General features: G+C 46.9%; 1 protein-coding gene across 3 annotated transcripts in view; it reads right to left on the bottom strand.

Annotated features, from left to right (window-relative positions):
- Positions 1-24,032, bottom strand: part of LOC147902958 (eukaryotic initiation factor 3 gamma subunit family protein) — a 91,544-nt gene that overhangs the window by 34,660 nt on the left and 32,852 nt on the right. The gene's annotated exons all lie outside the window — the stretch shown is intronic.

Raw genomic sequence — 24,032 nt, forward strand, 5'->3', positions numbered from 1 at the left:
AAAGAGATTACAACAGCTTTGAGCCTACAAAGCTCCTCTTTGGCAACAGGTTTTCTTCGGGCGAATGCTTGTGGGCATTTTTCCATCTGGACAGATGTTGGCTCGTAGACACATTGCTCAGGCTCATTGCCACAGATGTTTGAGATCTCAGGAGACTGTGCCTCATTTATTTTGGTTTTGTCCATGTTCTCGTGAGTTCATTGATCTTCGACAACGCCTGCAAGCAAGATTAACGACTGTTCCTTTTGGAAAGTCTTTTTGGCTCTTTGGTTTTCATCCACCCAGACCAGAGTTTCATCTTTTCTTTGTTTGGGTTCGCTATTGGGCACTCTGGACTTTATGGACACACAGGAATTGTAAAGTCTTTGGTGATCCTATATTTTCCTTGTTTGTCTTTTTTAAGCATTCTCTGCAGCAATCCTTCTTTGATTGCTTGCAGATGCGTTGCATAGATCATGATGTATATCTAGCATACACTGAGATTTTCAGCTGATGTAATTTCAGCTGCCTCGTTTTAAGGTCGCTACTCTTGTAATATAAAAAATCAAAAGTTTGCACTAAAAAATGTGTGTGTGTGTGTGTGTGTGTGTGTGTGTGTGTGTGTGTGTGTGTGTGATTTCACCCAAAAAAAAAAAGTGTGTATATGTATGTATGTATGTATGTATGTGTACACACACACACACATATATGGGAGCAGTTTACTTTTCATGGGTCATCGGTCGAGATTCTTTCATCATACACCTACTTAGGGGTTATCTTTTTCCGGACGGCGATGTAGGCTTGCCTAAGCTTTGGCGAGATTGGAGAGGCAGTGCTTCCGTTCACATTTTCAGAACTCTCGGACCAAATGCCTACTTTTTGACTCCTTGGTTTGACCAGCTTGAGATGTATGGCAGCCCTTGTTGGGGGTCGGATCTATCAGATACCGAGTGGGCTCGTGTGGAGTGACTATAGATTCTTATGCTTTCACGGATGATTTGTAGCGTCAATACCTCACCAGACCATCGAAGCTAAGTTTGGATCTACACCATTGCAGCTCGATGTAGCATTTCAAGTCATTACCTACTTATATTGAGTCAGGGCATACGGAGATCACACCTCTGGACGAAGCATATTACCATGGTTAGCGTTGTCCTCTTGCATGGCACCATCAATGGCAAGCGACCAGAGATGTTGGTTTGCACATACAGTGAGATGGTTTGAGCAACTAGGATTACACATGGATAGACTTCCTCCCTTCCAGTATAGCATTGATGCGCCCTTTTCCCCACTCCGGTATCATGAGGTCAATCAAGTCATACGTGAGGATCTTCTACAGCTACACACATTCTGGACCTGGTTGGAACCGAATGAGCTCCTAGTGAAGCTCAGCTTCTACAGAGATCATTGCCTACATATCTCGGATGAGGAGTTTATTGACCCACCAAGATATACACGGATTCATTTACCCCATTCATTGAGGATCTCCATTGGGCAGTTTTTGGTCTCTTCTCATAGACTATGTATTGAGAGTGGTCAGGTCTACCCAGGGAGAGATGCATATGGTCTTTGTGTAGCCTACAAGAGGTTCGCTTGGAAGAACATTTCATCTTCAGATGCCTAGTTTACTATGGGATTAGAGGGCGATTCTATTGTCTATTCAGAGATAGCCCCGGGTTGTTATCCCGATTTCTCTCTTTTCCCAATCAGAGGTGCCTGGCCGCGTTCATTCATGAGACAGTCGAGCATCGTGAGCACCTACTCCGATCTCAAAGACAAGAGAAGCGTACCTTGCTAAACTCTTCTTAGAGCATGATCCTTCCAACTGGGGACCACATAGACTCCCCTCCTATAGGCACTAGGCATGATCAAGACCCAGAGCCAATGACAAGGCAGCTCAGGCAGAGGGTTGATGCACAAATTACACTTGGGGACATTCCCTCCATGTTCAAAGTGGGAGAGCAACCGACAAAGGGGACTATTGCCCTTGTTAGACGTAGAGCTATGACCAGGAGATAGCGCAGGATTGCATCTATAGGTAGCCCGCAGCACTCTATATCTGATTTCATGCTATCGCTCCCTCACTCTTGATTAGGGGGGGGAGGACCACAGTGGCCTTAGAGCATACTTCATTTTGTATTATGATGACAATCGCTCTAATGATGATGTTGATGATAGTGATGTTGTAGATGACTATTATGTTAATATGATTAGTAGGATATAGTTTTTTGCTTTTCATATGGGTGTGGATGCTCGATTAGTAGCTCCACCCTTTCAACTGGCTTGTATCAGGTTTCTCACGGTCTCATAGACCCATCGGTCTTCCGAAGATTTTAATAAACTCTCTCTCTCCAAGCTTGATCCACATGAGCGGATCTACTTCGTACAACAAGAACTCAGAGATGCAAAGCTCTGCATTGCTTCCTTGGAGAAGACAGTTTCAGAAATGAAGAATGAAGGCAGACAAGAGGTAATCCAAGAAGTCCTACAGCAATGCAATATTGCACCTCCTACACCACAGCTTGTAGCCAAGGTCCAAGAAATGGTCACCACTCAGCTCAAATCCATGAGACAGGAAATTACAGCAACAATACATAACAAGATCGACAAATGTGATGTTTATACAGAGGCAAGAGAGCAGCAAGCCATAGCAAGTAACAATAAGATTTTACGTATCAGGGGATTGCAAGATAGTTGCCTTAGCTATTTTAAAATGGAAGAGGAAGAGGAATGAATTGATGAGGAAAATATTACCCAACTCAAGAAGGCAGTGCCACAAATCGGTTGGGATGAAAAGGACATAAGTCTTATCACTCGAAAGGGAAACCAAGCACACATTTATTTCAACAAAAGGATTTTAAGAACCAAGATCCTTAGACAAACCAACAAGCTCAAGGGTACTAGGATTTGGATATCTGAAGAGCTCACTCCGGCCCAACTCAAACAAGGGGCAAATGAACTTATCAAAATGAAAGAAGCAAGGAAAGAAGGTAAATGGGCGGTTTATCGAGACGGGCAAGAACTCATTAGAGATTTCAAACCTAACCCCAAAGACTCTCAGTCTTAAACTGATGTTATTCAGACCACCCTTAATATAGTACTTGAATGTAGTTATACTATAATAATTTGGGGCTGAGCTGGTGTACTCCCCCATAGACTCTCAGTTCTAACTGATGATGATGATTCTGGTGTGCATTTTGTCCCATAGACCCGTCAGGTCTCCTGTGGACATTAATCTCTGTGTGTGTGTGTGCGCGCGCGTGTGTGTGTGTGCTAGTAGCATCCAAATCCCCCACAGCTTCCATTAGGCTCTCTTTTGGAGTCTAATGTCATGTACATTGATTTTATGTTAATTTTATCGTCACTGGTTTCACCCAAAAAAAAATGTGTGTGTGTGCGTGCGTGCGTCTTGCCCTCCAATGGGGAAGAGCGCCCTCATGAGAGTACTTGTTTCTCTTTCGACCTACATGCAAGGTGGGAGAAAGAAGGCGGATGAATGCAATGTGGTAGAGAGAATGCTACAAATGATTACAATGAAGGGGAGGACACCTATCCCGTGAGATCACTCAAGTTCCATCTTCCCATTAAGACCTACCCTTAGCCTATGACTCTTCCACCTACCAAATAATGCACCCTTCCCTTTCCTATTGCCCTAGGACCTAGACACATGTGTGCACATTTTTATTACTAATCATTGCCCAATGTGACATAGTTTAGCAGTACTATTTACACGCTTAATCGATCATAAATACAAACATATAACTACACCATAAAATTGGCACCTAGCAATAATAAGGTTCTAATGACTATTAATTAACTAAATAATCATTTCTCTTGTCATGACACTCCCTCCTGCTTGAATGAGCAGAAGTCTTGTTCTAGATTATTGCTTGTCTCTTCCTCTTCCATGCACTTTCTCTTGTTACTTTGCAATTGCATTGCCTCTTTATAAATATGCGAGTATTTGTTGACACAGTACCTCAAGCTCATCTCATCACACGCCTACAGACACTGGGATTTGATCAAGAGATCATCTGGGCAGTCATGGCACTGTATGAGAGAATCTCAGGCCGAGTTCGAACAGGCGCAGGTTGGACAGATGAGATCCTAAGTACCATAGGGATCGAACAGGGTTCTCCCTTATCACCGACCCTATTTGGCCTCTACATCGATGAGCTTGAGACTTACATGGGGGCGTTTGGAAAGACCGGTTGCTCACTTCCCGGGATCATCATCAAAATTCTTCTTTATGCAGATGACGTGGCACTCTTGTCGTCCACACCCGAGGGGCTCCAACGACACCTGGATGCACTGCACGCTTTTTGTTTATCCCATGATTTGGAGGTCAACCTTGGCAAGACCAAGGTCATGATCTTTAACACCTCTCGAGCAAACATGCAACGGAAGCAAGTTACTTTTACTTTCGGTGGGTCACCAGTGGAGATCGTATCCTCATACACTTACTTGGGGGTCATCTTCTCCGGCTCAATCTTCACGATGAGACCAACGATGCTGGTCAGGTTGAGTAGGGGATACGCCTCACTAGCTCGGCTAGAGAGACAATGCTTTCACTCCCACTTCCAGAACCCTCGGACCAAGGCTTTTCTCTTCGACTCCTTGGTCCGACCAGCCGGTATGTATGGCAGCCCTTGTTGGGGGCCTGACATGTCAGAGATAGAGTGGAAACGGGTGGAGCGCCTGCAGATCCTCATGCTCTCACGGATGATCCGGGGAAACCGTTTGTACCACATTACATCATTCAGGCTGAGTTTGGTGCTTCTCCACTCTAGCTAGATGCAGCCTTTCATACCATCACATATCTACACCGAGTTAGATCATATGGGGACTGCACATCAGGGAGACAGAGGTTGCCATGGTTGGCTCTCGATTCCTCCATGAGGTTGGCAGCAGAGGGAGACAAGCGATGTTGGTATGCACCGACTCACAAATGGTTTGTGAGACTAGGGTTCCACATCGATAGGATACCTCCTTTTCAGTACAGTTTAGATGCCCCTCCAGTACTCCCACCCACCATCCCGATTGGGCCACACACCAACCAGGTCATTCGAGAGGATCTCTTGCAGCTACACACCTCTAGGACCTGGTTGGAGCCGAGGGAGCTTCCAGTGAAGCTGAGTTTCTACATAGATTATTGTCTTCGTATTTCGGAGGAGGGATTCATCACACCACCGACGTACACTGAGCTTCATATGCCTCACTCACTATGGATCTCCATCAGACAGTTTCGAGTATCATCACACCGCCTCCGCATAGAGAGTGGCAGAGTAGAGGGGATTCCTAGGAAGCATCGCTTATGCATATTGTGCGACTGTCAGGAGGTTGAGTCGAAGGAGCATTTTATTTTCAAGTACCCAGTGTATTTCGAGATCCGAGGTCGCTACCACTGCCTCCTCAAAGGTGGCTCCGGGCTCCTTTCCAGATTCCTCACCTACCCAGATCAAAGATGCCTCGCAGCCCTCATTCACGAGGGGGTCCAACACCAAGAGTACTTACTCGGGCGACAGGGCTTGGCCACATCATCAGACACCTCTCAAAGCAGGATCACAGAGTTCTTCTCATCGAGTGACATTGATCGTCCAGTCTCTAGCCCCAGACGTGACAGAGACCCCAACCCGACAACCACAACACGACACACGAGACATCGAGGGGACACACACATCACTCTAAGGGACCTCCCGTCATTGTTTAGACCCGGGATACTTCCCACGGGAGTCACAGTGGCTCTAGTCTTGTGTCGAGCCTCGTCCAAGAGACCGAGACGGACAGCACCCCTTGACGGGCGCCAGCGTCCCATCACCGGCTATGCACCAGCTAGGGCGACATGACATATGGAGGATTCCGCTCCGCTCTAGTACTTTTCTTTTCATTGTTACATCCAGATGTATTTGATTATGTACGATCAGACTTAGGGTTCAGCACGGGTGATGATGCTCGTTTCAGTAGCTCCACCCTTACTGTGATTTGTATCAGGTTTTCTTTCAGTCTCATAGACCCATCGGTCTTCCGAAGACTCTAATAAAATTTCTTTCTTTCTTTCTTTCTTCCATCCACTGTGCATCACTAGTTGGCTGCTTTTTAAACTTCAGAAAATATATCTCTCTTCTTTCCACGGTTACTCTTCTCTTTATGGTACACAATATGTTCCGGAGTAAGAACTTCAGTCCCATCTTCAAGTTCAGATTCTTCTTGATGCTGAGTATCCAAAAATGCAGAAGTATCGCCATGGTATCTCTTCAAATTGCTCACATGAAAGATATCCTTCATATGCCAGTGGGCTGGTAATTTCAACTCATACGCTCTAGATCCTTCTTCTGGATACAAAGCTGCCAAAATCTGAAATAAACTATAAAACTTCGGTACTAACTTGACATGTTTTGCACTTCCTCTCACTGACTTGATTTTTCTTCTATCAATCTTCACTAAAACTCAGTCATCCTCCTTGTAATAAAATACCCACTCCAATAACACACTTGGGGGAGAGAATTTTCGCCGCTGACCTTATTCTGGCCACCATCTAGGTTGGTCATGGACATAAGCTCGAAGTTAAGTAGTTATGGTTTGATTGGCATTCTCATTTTGTCCATCTCCTTGAGGATGGAAGGCTGTAGTAAATTTCAGTTTGGTTCCGAGATTCTCTAATAGGGCTGTCCAAAAGTTGCTAATGAAATGGCCATCATTATCGGATACAATAGATTTTGGTAGCCCATGTAACCTAAAGATTTCCCTAATGAATAACCTTGCTGTTTCAGGAGCAGACAACTCCTTTTTGCAGGGAATAAAATGAGCCTGTTTACTCAGCCTATCTATAACAATGAAAATCTGCTCAAACTAACCAACCTTGGGGAAAGCTGACACAAAATCCATTGTAATGTGTTCCCACATTTCAGAGGGAATAGGCAAAGGCTGCAAAAGACCAGCAGTCTTACTTGTGTCAAATTTAATGCGCTGACATACGTCACATTGTTGAACGAAGGCTAAAACTTCTTTGCGAAGTTCAGGCCAATGGAAGTACCCTCTCCATATTATCAATGGTCCCTCTAATGCCTCTATGTCTAGAATATCGACATGACTAGATACCGAAATGTTTTGGATATACAAATGGCGCATCCCAACAATAGGTATCCATCCACGATGGAATAGGCCTCTAACTCCCCAACCTCGTTACACTGAATCTCCCCATAAATTTCAGCGAAGTCCTCCTCATCTAAAGGATAAGCTTCAACCATTGCTCCTAGTGATTTCTCCTTAATCACAGAAATGTGATTAACTTGGGGCCATCTACTCAAAGCATCAGCTACTAAAATCTCCTTTCCTGGCTGACATTCAATATTTGGTTGCCCAAAGGATTGAATATATTCAGCCCATTTGATTTGTCTTGAAGAAACAATGGTTTGAGAAAACAAGTGCTTGATACTTTGATGGTCTTAATCTTGAAAGCAAAGCCATATAGATAATGCTTCCATAACTTCAAAGCATGAATGACTGCTAGTAACTCCTTCTCATACGTGATATATTTCAATTCAACCCGTTGAAGCTTTCGACTCTCATAAGCAATGGGATGCCCTCCTTACAACAGCATTGCCCCAATCGAGGTACCACTCGCATCCATACATACAACAAAGAACTCTTTGTCCATATCTCGAAGTGTTAACACCGGTGCAATGACCAATGTTCTCTTAAGCTCCTCAAAAGCTACTTGGTGAACCTCTCCCCACTCATACAAGGAATGCTTCTTTAACAAATCTCTTAGTGGAGAAGCAAGACGTGCAACATTCTTAATAAATCTGCGATAATAACTACACATCTCTAGGAAGGATCTCAAATCATGTTTTTTTTTTGGTATTGATCATTCAATTATGGCCTTGACCTTTTTAGGGTCAACCCAAATTCCCTCAGCACACACAACATGTCCCAAATACTCTAATTCTGTCTTGAAGAACTCTAGGAGCTCCATCACCTTAGCAAGGTGATCCTTATGCTCTTCCTCATTCTGGCTGAAAACGAAAATGTTGTCAAAGAAGACTACGACAATTTTTCCAAGTAGGGTCGTAAACCCTTCTCATCAGCCTACTAAAAGTGGCTCCAGCATTAGTTAGGCCGAAACGGATGACCAGAAACTCATAATCCAGTGAGAGTACGAAAAGCGGTCTTATGTTCATCTCCATCATTCATCCGAAGTCGATGATAACCAGATTTCATATCTAATTTGCTAAAAACTTTAGTACCTTTAAGCATATCCAATAAATCATCCACTCTTGGAATCAGATACCGGTTCTTAATCGTAAGTTTATTCAAAGCATGGTAATCTATACACATACGATTAGATCCATCCTTCTTCTTGACCAATGATACAGGTTCTCCAAATGAAGAACTTCTTCTACCTCCTCTATTTCTATCCTACTCATCTTGTATAGGGCTCTACATGGAAGAGAAGCTCTTGGCTCTAAGTCTATGGCATGATCATCTTCTCTCTCCATAGGCAATTCAAATGAGTCATCTCTTGAAAATCGATCCTCATAAGCTCTAAGGAACTCATTTCTATCCTAATCATCTTTTGAGATATGAAGATCTCGTGAATCCCGTATATACACAAGATTACCATCTACCCCTCTTTTTACCAATTTTTTTCTTGGGTAGGAGTAATCAATGGAATCGTATACACGTCTCGATCCCTTATGATCCTTATGTTCTCATCCTTGTGTACAAAGCAACAATGATGAGTATGAGGATGAATAGCAGGGTTGAAGTCATACCGCCATGGTTTACCTAGAATCATGTCAACATCTTGTAAAGGAGCTACTAGAAAACCCCTTCGATCTCTATATTTTTGTATACGAAAAGGGATAGTCCGCACTATGGATGTGTCTTCTTCATTATGTCCCCTAAAAGCTCCTCAAAGTGACATGTTTTTCATAGGTTCTAGTTTAAGATAGAGTAATTTTATCAATCTATCACTCACTAAGTCATAATTACATCCTCTAGGAGAGCCACTATTCTCTGTCTACGAATTCATACACCTTAAAAAGATCATGAGGCCCAAACGTATTGGCTGAATGAACAGCATTCACTATTGGCTCAATAGTCACGATAAATTTTGAGGATGATGATGTAGAAGCCTCACCCTCCTGCTTGGATGCCCTAGCTTTCCCTTTACCAAATTCGTGTTGGCAATTTTAGCCAAGAGAGTAGGGCACTTATGCCATACGTGCCTTGGCTTATGTTTCTTGCACCCAAAACATTTTCCTTCCTTAATCAACTTTTTCTTCTCTTCATCCGTCATAGAAGGAAATGGCACCCATCTAGGACGTTAAGCGGATGAATGCAATGTGGTAGAGAGAATGCTACGAATGATTACAATGAAGGGGAGTACCCCTTCAACAATGTCCCTTGAGATCACTCAAGTTCCATCTTCCCATTTAGACCTACCCTTAGCCTATGACTCTTGCACCTACCATTTAATGCGCTCTAATGCACCCTTCCCTTTCCTATTGCCCCTAGGACCTAGACACGTGTGTCCACATCTTTATTACTAATCATTGGCCAATGTTACATAGTTTAGTGGTACTATTTACACCGCTTGATCGATCATAAGTACAAATATTGGTGCCTAACAATAATAAGGTTCTAATGACTATTAATTAACTAAATAATCATTTCTCTTCATGACACACTTTGGGGTTAAGACACAGACACCCTATCCAATCCTATTGGCTGAAACGGGTATGTTGCCTCTAGAGGGGGAAGCATTGTGTCAATTCATGGCTTACCTCAACAAAGTGGAGAAGATGAACGCCACTAGGATACCATACAAGGTGATGGAAGCTACACAGAGCGTGGGGTGGCACAAGGAGGGAATGAAATGGATGGAAACATGGGGTATAACAGCCACCGATTTACCAGAAGATGCATGTGAAATAAGGGAGATTGTGACACAAAAAATGCTACAAAACCTTTGGCAAAACCCGGCGCCAAAAATGCAGTTTTATGAACAGGAAATTAAGTCAATGGACAGCGAAAATCAGAACTAGCTCACATGATCTCGAAGTAGAGAACCCAACAAGTACTAAATACATGACAAGTTTGGAGTTTTTCTCACTGGATGTAAGGGATCACTATTAATTGATAGTCATCACCAGTCCCATAGATCCTAAAGGGTCTCCCGTGGACTTTTATACAATCATATCCTCTCTCTCTCTCTCTCTCTCTCTCTCTCTCTCTCTCTCTCTCTCTCTCTCCTGCCCTGCTCCCTCCCTCATGCCGCCCTGCTGCTGCTGCGCCTCCTGCAGCCCCCCCGGTCGCCTGACTCCTCCCTCCCTCCACCGCCTCCCTACTCCTCCTTCCCGCCACCCAGCTCTTCCCATCCTCCGCCCAGCTCCTCCCTCCCGCCGCCCTGCTACGGCTGCACCTCCTACAGCCCCCCCCGGTCGCTACAGCCCTGCCCGCTCCTTCCCTCCGCCTTTGCTCGCACCTCCCCTCCACCCCTGCTCCCTCCCTCCCCTTCGACGCCGAGCCGCTCTACGAGAGCATCCCACCCTATCCATGGATGAGAATTTGACACCACTACAGATTAAGGAGCGACGAGTTCTTCTCCAACAGCGGGATGTTGCCTGCAAGGAGGGAAAATGGGCCGTGGTCCGAGATGGTAGGTTGTTGACCGGCACCCGGCGGGCTCCCACCCGTACCCCCTAGGGGGACGAGGCCTATGAGACTCAAGTTCCCGAGACCCTAGCTTGCACCATTTGGAGCTGTAATGGTACCTTATGGTCGGACCCAGGGAACTTCTCAAAATCTTACATAGGAGGAGACATAGTCTTTTACACAGAGACACACCGGAGCCCAGAGCATCCACTACCCATAGTCAGTGGCTACACATGGGAGTCGGCCTTCAGGGATGAGACGAGGGATACAGAAGGAGTTCGAGGATCAAGCGGGGTCGCAGTATTGTATAGGTCTCTAGGAGCTGATCACACATACCTATTCTTCACTATCGCCACCCCACGCTTAGCCACACCACACACCCCACATAGGAAGCATGACACCTACCACGACATACACTTTAATCACAGCCTCTCCCCTGCCTACTCTGGACGCCTAAACAGACTCCTAACCTACATCAATCACATACCACTCGTAGAGGACCGTGCTGCCCTGATTAGTCGCACACTCCACGAGGCCGCCCTCCAAATCTTTCCCCACACCACACGGTCCACTAGACCACCACCTCTTGGTTATGTACCCTACAACAACTGGTACGATGCGGAGTGCAAGGCTTATCGCCGACAACTCCAACTTGAAACCAGATGTCACCTCCTGAACACACCAAACACGGTACGCAAGTACTGATGTCTCGTACGTCGGAAGAAGCAGGCATTTCTTCGTCGAAATGAGGAGAAGTTGCTGAACATCTTGTATAGCAAACTCTAAAGACTTTTGGCAGAGATTCCTTGAGCATCGGTCTCCATCACCCCTCACCGACACGAGTGTTTGGCACACGTATGCACGCCATCTTTATGATGTCCCACATCAGCCTACTCCAGATCTCATACACACACCTCGCCCCACCACTTGCACGTTGTTTACTAGAGGGGGAGTCAAGGATGCGACATTGGAACTAGACAATGGCCGAGCTAAGGATCACGAGGGGCTATGCACTGAGTTTATCGCATATGGGATCGACACGTTAGCCCCGATCCTAGCAAAGCTATTCAATGATGCTGTTTGCCTTGGCTTCCCGTGCACTTGGACACTCAACACCATCACCCCCATCCACAAGGCAAGGGATCCCATGGACCCTAGTAACTACAGGACTATCATGATTGGACATGTGATAGGCTGGTTTCAGGCGAAACCATGGGACTTTGGATCACATACTCATACTCAATAGTGTCATTGAGGAGGCAAAATCATAGAAGGAGAGGGTATATTACTGCTTTGTGGATTTTCGCAAAGCCTTTGACACGGTACCTCGAGCTCATCTCATCACATGCCTACAGACACTCGGATTTGATCAAGAGATCATCTGGGCAGTCATGGCACTTTATGAGAGTCTCAAGCCGAGTTCATACAAGCGCACGTTGGACAGATGAGATTTTGAGTACCATAGGGATCAAACAGGGTTGCCCCTTATCACCAACCCTGTTTGCCCTCTACATTGATGAGCTTGAGGCTTTCATGGGGGCTTCCAGAGGGACCAGTTGCTCACTTGCCGAGATCATCATCAGGATCCTACTTTATGCAGATGACGTGGCACTCATGTCGTCCACACCCGAGGGGCTCCAGCGACACCTACATGCACTGCAAGCTTTTTGTTTATCCCATGATTTGAAGGTCAACCTTAGCAAGACCAAGGTCATGATCGTTAACACCTCTCGAGGAAACGTGCAGCGGAAGCAGTTTACTTTTACTTTCGGTGGGTCACCAGTTGAGATCGTATCCTCATACACTTACTTGGGGGTCATCTTCTCCAGCCCGATCTTCACAATGAGACCAGCGATGCAGGCCAGATTGAGTAGGGGGCTCGGCTAGAGAGACAGTGCTTCCACTCCCACTTTCAGGACCCTCAAACCAAGGCTCTTCTCTTCGACTCCTTGGTCCGACCAGCCAGTATGTATGGTAGCCCTTGTTGGGGACCTGACATTTCAGAGATAGAGTGGACACGGGTGAAGCACCTGCAAATCCTCATGCTCTCACGGATGATCCAGGTGAATCCATCTGTACCACATCACATCATTCACGCCGAGTTTGGTGCTTCTCTACTGCAACTAGATGCAGCCTTTCATACCATCACATATCTACACCGGGTTGGATCATATGGGGACTGCACATCAGGGAGACACAGGTTGCCATGGTTGGCTCTCGATTCCTCCATGAGGTTGGCAGCAGAGGGAGACGAGCAATGCTTGTATGCACGGACTCACAGATGGTTTGTGAGACTAGGATTTCATATCGATAGGATACCTCCTTTTCAGTACAGTTTAGATGCCCCTCCGGTACTCCCACCCACCATCCCGATCGGGCCCCACACCAACCAGGTCATTCGAAAGGATCTCCTGCAGCTACACACCTTCACGATCTGGTTGGAGCCGAGGGAGCTCCCAGTGAAGCTGAGTTTCTACAGAGATTATTGTCTTTGTATTTCGGAGGAGGGATTCATCACACCACCGGGGTACACTGAGCTTCATATGCCTCACTCACTACGGATCTCCATTGGACAGTTTCAAGTATCATCACACCGCCTCCGCATAGAGAGTGGCAGAGCAAAGGGGATCCCCAGGGAGCATCGCATATGCATATTGTGCGACTGTCAGGAGGTTGAGTCGGAGGAGCATTTTATTTTCAAGTGCCCAGTGTACTACGAGATCCGAGGTTGCTACCACTGCCTCTTCAGAGACGGCTCCGAGCTCCTTTCCAAATTCCTCGCCTACCCATATCAGAGATGACTCGCGGCATTCATTCACGAGGAGGTCCAACACAGAGAGTACTTTCTTAGGCGACGGGGCTTGGCCACATCATCAGATACTTCCCCAAGCAGGATCACAGAGTTCTTCCTATCGAGTGACATTAATTGTCCAGTGTCTAGCCGCAAACGTGACAAAGACCCCGACCCGACGACCGCAACACGACACACGAGACATTGAGGGGACACACAGATCACTCTAGGGGACCTCCAGTCATTGTTTAGACCCGGGATACGTCCCACGGGAGTCATGGTAGCTCTGGTCTTACATCGAGCCTCCTCCAGGAGACCGAGACGCACAGGACCCCTTGACGGAGACGCCAGCGTCCCATCACCAGCTATGCACCAGCTTGGGTGACATGACATACGGAGGATTCCGCTCCGCTACAATCTTTTTTCTTTTCATTGTCATACCCAGATGTATTCGATTATGTATGATCAGATTTAGGATTCAACACGAGTGATGATGCTCGTTTCACTAGCTCCACCCTTACTGTGATTTGTATCAAGTTTTCTTTCAGTCTCATAGACCCATCGGCCTTCCGAAGACTCTAATAAAATCTCTCTCTCTCTCCTCTCTCTCTCTCTCTCTCTCTCTCTCTCTCTCTATTGACGAGATCACTTCTTTTGTCGATCGACTAGGCGGAGAGGGTTGCTCTTGGCTAACCCGATGGTGCAGATATCGTTGTATGCCGATGACATAGTCCTCATATCATCCTTAGCAAGAGGGCTGCAGAGACATCTAGAGGCTCTAGAGGTGTTCTGTAGGGAGAGAGATTTGACAGTCAACCTTGGGAAGACCAAGGTTATGATCTTCAACACCTCGCGAGCAGCGTCCCATCATTCATTTCCAGGACCTCCCGACGAAGGGCTAGCTCTTTGACATGCTGGTGAGACTGACTACCATGTACGCAGCACCTTTTTAGGGGAGTGATCAGCGAGACGGAGTGGAAGAGATTAGAGAGATAGCAAGTGACCATGGGATCAAGGATGATTCGGAGTAAGCCCTCAGTCCCCCATCAGATTATACAGGCAGAGTTCGCCATGACCCCTCTCCAGGTTGATGCTATCTTCCAGACAATGGCATTCCTCCACACAATTTGGAGCCTATCCTAGGGAAGACTACCTAGGTTAGCACTTGAATCCTCCATGCGACTAGCAGAGAGTGGTGTTGATACGGCATGGTACGCACGGATATCCACATGGTTTGGTAGTCACGGCATTCAGATGGACAAACTTCCCCCCTTTCAGTACAGCCAAGACACACCACCCGAGATGATCCCACGAGACGAGATAAACCGTACCATACGATTGGACCTCCTCCAGCTCCACACATCTAGGGCTTGGGGAGGAGAGGATCTCTCCACCAAGCTCTTGTTCTACCATGATCACTTCCTGAGGGTCTTAGAGCATGGTCTTGTCATCAGACCTCAATATCTTGAGGATAGGAGAGTTTCACATGCACTAAGGATCGCCATTGGTCAGATACGAGTCTCATCACATCAGCTACGGATTGAGACAGGGAGAGTTGCAAGCATACCCAGAGAGCAAAGGACTTGCACACTATGCCAGATGGGGGAGATCGAGACGGAGGAGCATTTTCTATGTGTCTGTTCGGTCTACTATGAGATCAGAGGATGATATCACTGTCTCTTTCAGGAGGGGAATGGATTTGGTCCACTCACACGGTTGATACATTTTCATGATCAGGATTGTGTTGGGCTCTACTTGCTTGAGGTGCGCCGACAAAGAGACACACTGATGCAACGGACCAGAGAGCAGCATGGACTAAAGCCACAGGTCACCATCGAAAGATCACACACTTTTGTCACAAATTTCTATGCATCGGAGTCAGCTGCCACTGTAGCTTAGGGAGAGGAGCTTGATGAGATGAGAGCATCATGGGTCCACCAAGATGCGGTCAGACGAGTGACACACTCTTCACGTAAGACATGGAGAGAGCCCAGAGTACGCACGATCCAAGTCCAGCCTATCTTCTCCCTTCTCAGAGGTGACCACCAGAGACGAGGCATCACGCTTGACGTAGCCCACTGGATCCAAAGATCAAGTAGACCACACCCTCCCCCACATCGCGAGATAGCTCGACAAACACAGATATGAGAGCTTGTCACATCTCATCAGAGTGCCACCAAGTTACCTGGATATATGGAACCTGAGCACGTACTAGGAGAGCTAGCCCTGAGCGCCTAACACGCTTATTACTTTGCTACTCTTTGTCAGACAGTGGGCCACATCACGGAGACTACAGAGGAGGACAAGTAATTGTACCAATACACAAAGCTGGAGACCCCATGGATACTAGGACGTATAACACCCCCATTGGCCAAGATTTATGGATCAGTACTCAATAGGGAGATCGGCAGTCATACAAAGGCTTGGGTCCAAAGATAGCATTCCACTCTAGATCACATCTTCACTTTGGGTGAAGTCCAGACATCAGAAAGTCTACGCTTGATTTGTAGACTTTCAGAAGGCATTCGACACGGTCCCATGATCCCTCATGATCAGGAGACTACAGGAGATGCAGATTCCAAAGACTTTGATTTGGCATGCGATGAGTCTATATGAGTGCGTTAGAGGGAGAGTTCGTGCCCCAGGTGGTTTATCGGATTGGGTCGAGAGCACGATCGGGGTGAAGCAGGGCTGCCCCCTCTCACCGACTCTTTTTGGACTCTACATTGATGAGATCACATCCTTCATAGACTGCCTAGAGGGTCGAGTGGGAGCAATCTCCGCAGGATCTATATTCACGATAACTCGGGCAACCAGGGCACGATTTACATAGGGGAAAAGTGCTTTAACCTGACTAGAGAGACAATGCTTCCAGGCACATTTTCAGGATCCACTGACGAAGGGCTAGCTCTTCGACACTCTAGTGCCATATGCAACACCCTTCTAGGGATGTGACCTCCCGATGACAGAGCAAGGAGATTTGAGCGGCTACATGTGACCATGGGATCTAGGATGATTCAGAGTGAGCCCTCAGTCCCACATGAGATAGTTCAAGCAGAGTTCGCCATGATACCTCTCCAGGCCAATGAGATCTTTCAAACAATGGCATTCATCCACGGAGTTTGGGACGTACCTCGCTGGAGACTACCGAGGCTGGCCCTAGAGTCATCCAGACGACTAGCAGAGAGCGTAGTAGACACGTGGTTTGCCGGGCATCGTATCCAGATGGACAGACTTCCCCTTTTTCGGTACACCATGGACGCACCACCTGAGTCAATTCCACATGATGAGATCAACGGTATCATATGGTTAGATCTCCTTCCAACTCCATACATCTTGGATTTGTTTGGGGGGGGGGGGGGGGGGGGGGGGATTCAGTTCTATTGCGACCACTTCCTAAGAGTATCGAAGGAGGGATTCATCATCAGACCCTAGTACCTCGAGGACAAAGGAGTCTCACATGCACTGAGAATCGCCAATGGACAGATGCGGGTTTCGTCCCATCAGCTAAGGATCAAAGCGGGGAGAGATTATGATCTTCAATACAACCCGAGCAGTGCTCCACCGAAATAGTTTCATTTACCGAGGGCAGCCAGTGAAGATAGTCTGGTCTTACACGTATCTAGGGGCAATGTTCATTGCGCCAATCTTCACGATGACCCACGCCACCAGAGCACAACTCACACGAGGGCAGGGTGCCTTAGCCCGACTAGGAAGACAGTGTTTCCAAGCGCACTTCCAAGATCCACCGGCGAAGGGCTGGCTTTTCGATACTCTTGTGAGACCGATTGCCATTTGGGGGAGTGATCTTTTAGCGACAAACTAGGCAGAGTTTGCCATACAGGTGGATGCCATCTTTTAGCCAGTGACATTCCTCCACAGAGTCTGGGCCCTACCCCAATGGAGACTACCGAGGCTAGCACTAGAGTCATCCAGGCGATTGGCAAAGAGTGGTACTGACACACCATGGTATGTGCATGTGTCCACATGGTTTGATAGCCACGACATTCAAATGGACACGTCATTCAGATGGACAGGCTCTCTCCCTTTCAGTACAACATGGATGTGCCACCCGAGCTGATCCCACACGACGAGATCAACCGTATCATACAGTTGGACCTCCTCCAACTCCATACATCTCGAACTTGGGAGGGGGGCCGGGAGCTCCCTACCAAAATCTTGTTCTACCATGATCACTTTATGAAGGTATCAGAGCATGGGCTTGTTATCAGACCCCAGTACCTTGAGGATAGGAGAGTCTCACATGCACTAAGGATTGCCATCAGACAGATACGCGTCTCGTCCCACCAGCTAAGGATTGAAGCAAGGAGAGCTGCAGGCATACCTAGAGAGCAGCGGATCTGCAAACTTTGCACGATGGGAGAAATCGAGACAAAGGAGCATTTTATGTGTGTATGCTCGGTATACTATGAGATATGAGGACGGTATCACTATCTCTTTCAAGACGGGCATGGCTTTGGGCTGCTCACACGACTCATCCACTTCCCCGACCAAGTTTGCGTTGGCCCCTACTTGATTGAGATACGGCGATATAGGAACACACTAGTGTGGCAGACCAGGGAGCAGCTAGAGACAACGCCACATGACACTGAGCCTGACCGAGCACAGACAAGCTTCACCGACTTCTACACATCCGAGCCATTCCCGGGTGAGATTGAGATGGAGGAGCTAGAGGACACGAGAGCAATGTGGATCCGCAATGGGAGTCGCCACGATGCTGTCAAGCGAGGCACACAAAGACCGCATACTGCACAAGGAGCGACCAAAGCATGTACGATCAAGGTTCAATCTACCTCATCCTTCCTCAAAGGGGACTGCCAGTGACAAGGCATCACTCTCATGATTGGCCACACGCTAGCTAAGATCTATGGATTGATACTAGAGAGGGAGATCGGCAGCCATACAGAGGCACATGGGCAGTGCACTCTAGGGCAGGCAGGTTTCCGAAGACAACACTCCACTCTCGACCACATCATCACCTTGAGGGCTATCATTGAGGAGGCGAGGTCGAGACGCCAGAAAGTCTATGCTTGTTTTGTAGACTTTCGGAAGGCCTTCGACACCGCAATCCCGCATGATCAGGAGACTACAGGATATGCAGATTCCAGAGGTTCTAATATGGAGAGTGGTGACCCTATACGAACCCGTTAGAGGGAGAGTTCCTGTCCCAGGAGGCCTATCAGACTGGGTTGAGAGCACGATCGGAGTGAAGCAAGGATGCCCTCTCTCACCGACTCTCTTCAAGCTCTACATTGATGAGATTACATATTTCATAGGCCGCCTAGGAGGCGAGGGAGCACGACTAGCAGACTTGATGATACATATTCTACTATAAGCAGATGACATAGTCCTCCTGTCATCTTTGACAAAGGGGGGAGTACAGAGACATCTAGATGCCCTAGAGGTGTTCTGCAGAGAGAGAGAGACTTGATGGTTAACCTTGGGAAGACCAAGGTCATGATCTTCAACACCTCTTACACAATGCTTCACCGACATAGTTTTACATACCAGAGTTAGCCAGTGGAGATTGTGCAGTCCTACACATACTTGGGTACAGTTTTCACAAGGCCGGTTTTCACGATGACCCACGCAGCCAGAGCACGACTCACACGAGGGCAAGATGCCTTGGCCCGACTAGAGCAACAGTGCTTTCAGGCGCACTTCCAGGATCCACCGGCGAAGTGTTGGCTTTTCGACACTATAGTGAGACCGACCGCCATGTATGCAGCACCTTTTTGGGAGTGTGATATTTCAGCCGCAGATTGGAAAAGATTCGAGCAGCTACAGGTGATTCTGGGCTCCAGGATGATTTGGAGTAAGCCCTCGGTCCCCCATCAGATTATACAGGTAGAGTTTGCCATGACCCCTCTCCAGGTTGATGCCATTTTTCAGACAGTGACTTTCCTCCACAGAGTTTGGGACCTGCCTCGCGAGAGACTTTCGAGGCTGGCACAGAGTCCTCCATACGACTATCTGAGAGTGGGGCAGGTACAACATGGTTTGCACGCATCACCGCATGGTTTGCCAATCATGACATTCAGATGGATCAGCTTACCCCGTTTCAGAGTAGCATGGATGCACCGCCCAAGTCGATCCCACAAGATGAGATTAACCGCATCCTACGGTTAGATCTCCTCCAACTCCACACATCTCGCAATAGGGGGGGGGACCGGGAGTTCCCCACCAAGACCCAGCTCTACTATGACCACTTTCTGAGAGTCTCGGAAGATGAACTCATCATCAGACCTCAGTATCTTGAGGACAGAGGAGCCTCACACACTCTGAGGATTGCCATCGAACAGATACGGGTCTCGTCCCATCAACTGAAAGTCGAGATAGGGAGAGCTGCACGCATACCCAGAGAGCAGTGGTGGACTTGTAGGTTGTGCACGATGGGGGCAGTCGAGAGAGAGGAGCACTTTCTCTGTGTCTACCCTATGAGATCCAAGGGCGCTACCACTGCCTTTTTCAGGAGGGGCACGGCTTTGGCCCACTCTCACGACTGATCCACTTCCAAGACCAGGTCTGTGTTGGGCTCTACCTAATGGAGATGCGACGACACAGGGAGATACTACTATGACATATCAGAGAGCAGGAGGATGGGACCACCGCACCACAGGGTACCGAGGTAGACTGAGCGCAGAGACAAGTCACGGATTTCTATGCATTTGACTCAGCCCCAGGGCACTCTAGGATAGAGGAGGAGCTAGCCGACATGAGAGAGATATGGATCAATGGAGGGAGCCGACACATCACTACCAAACGAGGGGCACAAAGATCGTACATGACACGACAAGCGACCAAAGCGCACACGATCGAGGTTCGACCTATTTCAGCTCTCCTTAGGGGAGATCGACCAAGGAGAGGCATCACCCTTGACATCATAGTTACACTGAAACGCATTTCAGAGCCCAACCAGGCCTGAAATGCCGTTTCAGGGAAGCCTACATCCTGAAATGCGTTTCAGGGTCTGAAACGTTTCAAGACCCTGAAACGGCTGGCTGAAACGTTTCAGCCAGTCTGAAACGCATTTCAGGACATAGAAACGGCCTATTTCAGACAACAAAGTGTCTAGGGTCTCCAAATGTTGCGAAAATCCACCGCCAGCCCGATTTTGGTCATTTTGATTTCGATTTTGACCTCCTGTGCAATGTTTCACTCCTTCCATTCCTTCAGCCTCATACTCTCTCCATCCTCAAGGTTTTCCAGCCCTCCTTGAGCCCCATTCACTCCTTTGCACTCCTTTCTCTCCTGCAAGATGCTTCAGCCCTCCATCATCATCTACTCCCCTTCAGCCCTCCTTCAAAGCTCAAACTCCACTCTTTCAGCCGCCTTCAGACTTCAGCCCTCCTTCAGCCTCCTCTTTCAGCCCTCTCTTTCAAGTTTCAGCCTACCTAGTAACTTCTAAGTTCTAATTTGTAACTTGTTCTAAGTTCTAACTTCTAAGTGACATTGGGGTAAGTATTATGCACTATATTTTAAGTTACAGGTAGGCTGTAGACTTTAGCATTCTAAATGTGTGTGTTCTCATCTCAAACCCCCTTTTCTAAACCCCCCCTTCTTGCTGACATGGTGTTTCCCCATTCCAGCCCTCCCAAAAATCCCGAAACGTTTCCGTTTCCGTTTCCATTCCCACTTTCCCCGTTTCTGTTTCCCCTAACTATGCTTGACATAGCCCATCGGATCCAAAGATCGAGAAGACCACGTCCTCCACCACCACGGGAGACATCCTGACAAATGCAGATACGTGAGCTCTTTGCATCTCATTCGAGAGCCATCATGGAGCCTAGATACGTGGAGCCGGTTCATGCACTTTGGGCTCTAGCTCTGGGCACTTGATATCTTCATGCCACTCTCATGCCTTCTTTGCTACTTTTTTTGCTATTTTGTATTAGTATAGCATTTCAGTACTCAGCAAGGGCCTTAGTGAGCCCTTTGCCCCGGCCCACAGTGGTCTGTATGAGCTACTTGATTCCGCACTTTGTCCCATAGGCCCGCTGCCCGAAGGCCTCTTGCGGACGTTAATATATCTTTCTTTATTTCTCGATGTAGCCCACCGGATATAGAGATCGAGGAGACCGTGCCCTCCGCCACCACGAGAGACAGCTCGACAGATGCAGATACATGAGCTCTTCTCGACCCATCAGAGAGCCACCAGGGTACCAGGGTACATAGAGCCTGTACATGCACCAGCTCTAAGCACTTGATATTTAGATATTTTGCTACTTTGCTATTTTGTACTAGATTAGCATTTTAGCACTCAACAAGGGTCTTAGCGAGCCCTTTGTTTCAGCCCATTGTGGCTTGTATGAGTTACCTCTATTTTGCACTTTGTCTCTAGGCCCATGAGGCCTTCCGAAGATGTTAATGCATCTCTCTCTCTCTCTCTCTCTCTCTCTCTCTCTCTCTCTCTCTCTCGATCGTGATCGTGATCGTGATCGTGCGGACATCAAATCCACAACTTCCTCTCCCTACCGCCGATTGTTCACTCTTCCCCAGCGTGGCGATATCACTCAAGCTACAAAATAGCCAAGCCTAAGATCATGAGAGGCTATGCATTGCGTACATTGCACATGGACTTAGAACCCTAACCCCAATTGTTGCAAAGCTATTTAATAAAGCGGTTTACAAACTAGTTTCCCTCACTCATCAGACCCTTAACACCATTGTCCCAATCCATAAGGCAAGGGATCCTATGAAATGATAGGGCTTTTATGATCTGGCATGTTAACAGAGAGTCTATTGTTGATTTTGTAGATTCCCCTTTTGTGACCTCTCTTTAGGACTCACTGACAATTTTATGGTCATCGATTGCCCCTAGACGATTTCCCATAAACAATAGCATAGCATTTCCATGCATAGAGAAAACCTCAAAAACTCGCTAGACCCCCTGCACCCCTCAAGGACCTTGATAAACAATAGTCCTTGATTATCAGTTTAACACTTTGACCCGCAAATCAAAAGCTCACAATACAATTCCATACATAAAACCAAACTAATATGTACAAGAATTTGCACACTCAAGCTACATTAATTCATCTTATTATCTCTCTAAAGGTCTCCCTCAACCGACCCATCTGAGGTCATGCCACATTCCTAACTAAAACGTACCAAGAATAGTCCAAAATCCCTACAAACTTCTACATCGAGAGGGAAATGCATTAGGTGGAGATAGAGGAGTGTGTATTGACGAGATGCTGTAGGGTATTTATAACATTTGAGGTTGATACCCCTAGACATGCAGCGGATCAATGACTGCTTAAACTAAAGCTACATTATTCCTTTTACATCCAATGCCATAATACATTGACTCATGAGACATATCGATGGACAAGTACCCCATTAACAAGTTGTTAAACATTGTTCTTCACAAAAGTGGAGCCCACACTCCGTAGAAAACGTTGGGCATACCATGTTGGGCCTACCTTCCAGGGACATCAAACCAAGATGTGGTTGGATACAAGACCGGTGAGCCCTCATCCTATTTGAGACACCCTCATTGTGGACTTCCATCCAGTGTCTAAATTGGGACCTACCAAGCACCCGTGCTACTCAGTGCCTGCTCCTCATAAAGGGAAGGACTAGCCGCTACCGCATACTTACATAAGAGTGGAGCATCGATTTGTATCATCCTCAACGTGTGTGCAAACCCAATGAGCTCCATTCTCAACCTTATCTTCTAAGCTTGCAAACATCAACAATGACAAGGTAAGAGAAACTCTCTCAGGTCACATAACTCTGATACCAGCTTCGCAAAGCGATGATAAGAGAGGAAACATGTGGAGACCACAAACACACAACACACCTGCAATGTAATTCTATTAGAATATCAGAGAAAATGAGTTTATGTACATATAGAGTTAGGGTTGTTCCCCATGCCCTTCACTATACTACTCTCCGTACACACTTGTCAATGCACATGAATACATCACATGAGACCACAAAACTGAACCTATACTGACATTCCTTGAGCTTCCTGAATCTGTTTATGGCAGGTTCAAGGAAATCTCATTGGAATGCGTATCTCAAACAATTACAATATTTCACTTCACACTTTAATCCCCAAAAATGCAAGTAAGCAATGTCTTACTCTTTCCTCAACTCAAGCGGAATTTTCCCCCCCCAAGAGAAGAACTTTCTATTCATGCTTGAAAACACCATACAAATCAGCTTCCAAAAGGAGCTAACGATGGTAAATACAAAGCAAAAACTTGCTGTCAGAAAGAAACCAGCCTGTTTCCAACGAACGTCTCTCTTCGCCTAGGGAATCTTTGGAACAACCCAAGCACAATACATGTCAACAAAGTTGCAATTTGTAATCGCGTTTCACTAAAAAGACGCTCGAGGTCTCCAATATGCTACCCCCAACATGATCCGGGAAATTTGGCTCATCATCATCCAAGCTATCCCATAGCATTTTTACAGGAATGAGGCCCTTAAGTAATAAACAAGGCAACCAACCCCATAGAGGTGCACCCAATGTAGACATCTCAGAAACAACTACTTTTCTAATTTGACAAGGTGCCAGAAGTAAGCCCTGGTATATACTGACCCAATAAAAAGTATAAGAAATTCTTCCCAC

Source organism: Dipteris shenzhenensis, chromosome 4, assembly GCF_047967505.1.
Source record: "Dipteris shenzhenensis isolate YYH24624 ecotype China chromosome 4, Dip_SZ_1.0, whole genome shotgun sequence".
Classification (NCBI taxonomy): Eukaryota; Viridiplantae; Streptophyta; class Polypodiopsida; order Gleicheniales; family Dipteridaceae; genus Dipteris; species Dipteris shenzhenensis.